The 5,288-nt window shown below is 46.2% G+C and overlaps 1 long non-coding RNA gene across 1 annotated transcript; it reads left to right on the top strand.

Moving 5' to 3' along the window:
- Positions 1-458: 458 nt before the first annotated feature.
- LOC115086146 lies at positions 459-4,779 on the top strand. The gene is made up of 4 exons (XR_003855109.1): positions 459-516; positions 650-688; positions 1,761-2,074; positions 4,508-4,779. It is a non-coding gene; the product is annotated as an uncharacterized LOC115086146 (long non-coding RNA).
- The last annotated feature ends 509 nt before the right edge of the window (positions 4,780-5,288 follow it).

Raw genomic sequence — 5,288 nt, 5'->3', positions numbered from 1 at the left:
AGGGCACTGTGTGCAGGAAGATCACAATACCCCTGGTATCAGGGTTAGGGCACAAGTTCTAGTCACATTGACTGATCACATTACTTGTTTTGTCAAGCTACCAACTGTTTCCATTTCCCATCCCCCATATACTGTCAGTAGGAAACTTGGTAACATGAATAAATAAGAGGGCAGCCAATAGGAATACATATTCATTCCTAAACTGACCTTAACTGACCTGAAAAGTGTCAAATTGTATCATTTTCAGTTAGTGCGCACTAACGGGAGTTAGTGCGCACTAACGGGAGTTAGTGCGCACTAACTCGAGTTAGTGCGCACTAATCGGAAAAAAACGATTTTTAACGATTTTTTTAACTAAAAAATCGTGCCTAAGACGATTTTCTTGCCCTGCCACACGATTTCTATCGTTAAGACGATATGGAAAACGATTCACATCCCTATTTCCTATATCACCTTTCCTCTTAGGAATCTTTTTCCGTCTGGTACCGTTACCTAATAATAGGGAACTCTTATCAGGTAAGTATAGTTGAGTTATCATATGTTATCTCAATATCTTATTCTGTCTCTGGTATAGATATATGTGCCAGAGACAGTTAGTAGTTAGTTAGTTATAAAAGAAAATGATCCTTTCAAAACTTTCTTTCCTCAGGTGTTCAAGCTGATCCTCAGTTGTGATGCAACAAAGAAGGTAAATATGCTTATTGGTTTATATGATTCTCTTTAATGTTCTCTTTGCTTCAATAAGAAAAAAAATACCAGTAGTAGCACAGTTTCCTTATTTTCACTCCTATGCGGTATATATATGTAGTTTTAGGAATGTGCATTCGTTTGCGATGAAATAGGAAATAGAGACGATATTTCCTATTTCGTCGTGGTTCAGGAGGACGATGAAACGATAAGAAAACCCATGAAATTTCGTGTGGTTTTCATATCGTATTTCGGGGGGGGGGGGGAGAAAGGGCACATAAAAAAAAAAAAAACTAAACCCACCCTGACCCTTCAAATTTAATTAATTTCAACCCCCCACCCTCCTGACCCCCAAAGACTTGCACAACCCTCCCCCCAAGACATACTGAAAGTCCTTGGTGGTCCAGCGGGGTCCCGGGAGCTATCTCCCCTTCTCGGGCCGTCGGCTGCCACTGATCAAAATGGTGCCGATGGCACTTTGCCCTTACCATGTGATGGGCTATTGGTGCCATTGGTCTGCCCCTGTCACATGGTAGGAGCAATGGATGGCCCGCACCATTTTTTAGGTGCAACCATCTTAATACACAAGTCCCTCCCCTTCATGGTTTCTAAATTTTATTTGGATCCGGATGGATGGTTTGTCATTGTGGAGAGTGCCATTTATGGAGATTCCCTTACCCTGGAAAATGTTTATGGTCCTAATGCTAGTAGTGGAGAATTTTTTTCATTCTTTATGTAACCCCAACCCTGGGTGCAGATTGTTACCCAATGGGGCCATAAAAGAATTTGTTTTGAGATAGATGCAAGATGGCTGCCATAGAGTCTGCTGCAAGAGCAAGGCTCTCCCTTACCGTTGGATATACTATTTCCTGCAATGTTGCACTCTGCCCAAAAACGGCAGGCGAAAGAACGAACCAACCCCGCGGTTCCTCTGGAATCCCCCATTTTGGGACCAATGGATGCTCATGTCTAGTGGGGACTTCGGTCGGAAGTTTTGTCCTTGAAGAAGGAGGTAGTACTGGAGTTTCCTGCCTCTTCTCCAGACTCATTATATCTTTATCCCCGATCACTAGGATTCCTCCGGCGAACCTGGCAGCCTTCAGAAATCATTGTTTCCTGTCGAGAGGGGTTAATGCTGTGAAGCTGATGCCCTGCGACCCGATGCAGGGTCAGGAAACTCCGAATGCCCTGGAGGAGTTGCCGGTGAGGGCCCTGCCGTGGGTTTGGCTGGCTCACCTACTGCTGGAAATTCTTCAATCTTGGAGGAGCATACTATTGCCTCTACACTGACTCCTCTTAATAAGCTCTCTGTTCCAACTCTGGTAAGACCTCAACATATTACCCTTGACACCATCTGGGAAGCCATTCTCCAGGGATTAAAAAGAAGGTGAGATCTGATCTTTTAAAGTGAAAATTTCTCCCAATTTCATTCTTAAGTCGTTCCATGGTAAAGATGCTGGGCCCTCTCCCATTTGCTGTACATATTCGTGCATTTCCCTTATTGCCTCCCCCATGGAGTTTTTTCTACACTTAGAGGAAACATCATTTCATTTCTCTGTGGGGACATATGCCATGTATTAAATTTTCCACACTCCAGCAATCTATAGAGAGTGGTTGCCTGGGTGTCCCAGAATGGTGAGTATCCAAGGCTGGTTGCTAGAGAATTCCATCCCTGATTAAATCTAGAGAGCTCTCAGTCTCAAGATCATCACTTGGTGGCCTCGTTGGATTACTGTTGGGGATTCATAGGAGGGAGCACTAGGGAGCGCTCTCGATCCCTGGGAGAAGTGTGCCCTTGGACCCTGGCGAACCAGGAGAGAGCTCCAAGGAAGCAACGAGGCAGGTGAGGCTAGTCCCATCTGGGCTGGGACCGAAAACCTAGGCCTCCGCCGACCTGCATAGCCTTGGTGAGGAAACCATGCAAGGTTGGTCTCTGAGTGGTCCTCCAACCACTCCTAGCCCTTTCGGACCTGCCTCAGAGAACGGCAAAAGTGGCAGGCCGGATAGGAGACAAGGGTGGATGGAGACTCTGGGATTGAAGACTCAGACATGGAACTTGAAATGAAGACTCAGACGTCGAACTTAGAATGAAAATTCAGACTTGGAGACTTAGGACTTGTTGAGGAGACATGGACACAGAGGGGGGTGAGCAAGGCCCTCAGGTGCCCTACACAGCCCAGAGGCTGGTCACAGACCACACTGTCCCCTACGTGCCCTACACAGCCAGATGACTGGTCACAGACCACGAGGGGAGCAGGACATGCTCAGGAAGTCTCATAGCGCAGGAGCAAAGTAACCCCTGGGATCCTCCGGAGTCGGAACAGGATACAGGCAAAGATAAAACTCGGAACTTGGAACTCGGATTAAAAGCAAGGAATCTTGAGGCAAAGGTTAATCAGGACTGGGAAACATCAGGATTGGGAACATCAAGGAACTTGGAACATCAAGGAACATCAGGACTTGGACTCACGGCCATCAGGACTTGGACTCAAGGACATCAGGAACGGAGCAAGGACATCAGGAATGGAGCACGGACATCAGGACGAGGACAACATGGAACAGAGTGCCTTGCAGAAGCTAGGAAGGACGTCATGAAGACTCCTGGACTGGAAGCTGGAACAGAAGATCCAGGAGCAGTTCAGCTAGGGAACTATCTCCTTGCGGAGGCAAAACTGGAGTAAAGCCTGAGCTCTTTTATAGGGCTGAAGATGGAACTACACCCTGGGAGGAGTTCAGGTGGAGCCAGAGGGACCACTCCCTGTTGGCCCTTTAAATCCTGGAAGAAGACGCGGCCGCGCCCCCTAGGCAGAGGGGGCAGGACCATGGACAGTGGCCATGCTTGCCACCGAGTCGCTGAGGAGACGGAGCAGGGCTGGGCCAAGGAATAGGTCCCGACGTGGGAAGGCAGTGTCCTGCCGCAGAGAAGAGAGCACCAGGCAGCTCCATGCCACAGAAGAACCCGAGGACTGCGGCCTCCAGGCCGCGAAGCAAAATGGCGGCGGCGGTGGCTCCTGAGCCACAAAGAGGAGGCTGTTGGCGGCATCCTGCTGCAGGAGAGTCCGTGGATGCGGCCTCTGGGCCGCAGGACAAGATGGCGTCGGGAGTTGGGTCGGCTGGAGAAAGTAAGAGACCTCCCGTGGCTTCGGCTGTGGGAGGGATCGCAACAGATTACTCTCCTGAATCTTCAATAATCGAAAGTATTACTAGACTAAATTTGATTATTTCCCACATCTTAAAGATTTGGTATACAATTAATAAGCTGCTATGAAGGACACTTACCTCTCTCTTCCTACTGGCCCCACTGATAGGTAACTTCTCTTTGTCCTCTGTCACAATGTTCTGTTACAAACAAATCCTAAAAACTGTATTTTGCATATTTATAAAGCTATTTCAGAGGAGATGATGGCTGTTGACATGGACAGCTCTTTGATCACTAAATGGAATGTTAACCTCTCCTAGCAATTAACAGTTGATAACTGGAGTTCCATATGGTGCTGTATTTCACAACTGTCAATCTAACAAGAGTCAAGAGCTGATGTAATGTATAAGTTACTACATCATACATATAGATTCCCCAAATTCTTTGCTAAACTTAGTATACCAAGCCCATTATGTTGGAGGGGATGTGAGTTGGAGGATTCATACATATATATATGTGGTGGGAGTATAGATTCATAGCAGGGTTCTGGTCAGAAATAGAAGATTGTATACATGCTATCACCCATATTTCAATACAGTTGTTTGCATCATTGGAAATGGTGGGGCCAGGAGGGGAACACTGTACTGACTCATTCTCTTATTTCCCACATGCTACATTTAGCTCTTCTGACTAAAGCATCTTTCCAGAAGTCTAAGCCCAGCCTGGAACATTGGAAGAACACTTTGGCTGAGGTGGCTTCCATGGAGCGGATTACGTATTTATGAAGAGACAGAGTTGCCCACTATGACAAAATTTGGATACCTTACTGGCTTTGGCATAGAGCTACTGTCTAGTCTGTCTGTTGCCTGTTCAGGACTGGTCAGATTTCTCAGCTTAACAATACATTCTTGAGCCTCCAATCCTATTGCTAACATTTATAATTGTGCAATTTATGTTTTATCATAATTGTATTTGCCTACTGTATTATAAAAATTATTCAAAAATAAAAAGTATAAAAAAAAAAGATGGCAACCATAGAGTAGTCATTTGCATTGCCTACTTCTTGATCCTTGGGGAAAGCTTCTTCTTCTTTGCCTTTTTATTGGTATTACTGTTTTATCTCTGTGTTAAGAGGAAAGGCAAGATCCAGGCATGCTCCTCATGTTTCCTACTATAGTAGGAAACATGTTCCTCATGTTTCCTACTATAGAACCTATGGGTCAGTTTGGGTTATGCCTTGTCTGGGATGATCCCAGGATGATCCCATCATTGGGGATCTCTGCAAGATCTGGCAGAATTGGCGGTCTCCCCTGCCAAAATATCCCTGAGTCCTGGGGAGCACAAGCCTCCAACAGAGCCAACTGTTAGGCCATCAGCAAGCTCCAGTACTCCCTTGGATGTCAGCAAGTACAGTTTGAGGTAGGTGAAGGGAGAGGAGACTTGATCCTTGTTGCTAAAGCCA

The sequence above is a fragment of the Rhinatrema bivittatum genome, chromosome 2, assembly GCF_901001135.1.
Source record: "Rhinatrema bivittatum chromosome 2, aRhiBiv1.1, whole genome shotgun sequence".
Classification (NCBI taxonomy): Eukaryota; Metazoa; Chordata; class Amphibia; order Gymnophiona; family Rhinatrematidae; genus Rhinatrema; species Rhinatrema bivittatum.
Note: the sequence above shows the minus strand (reverse complement) of the source record. Positions and strands in the feature narration are given on the sequence as shown.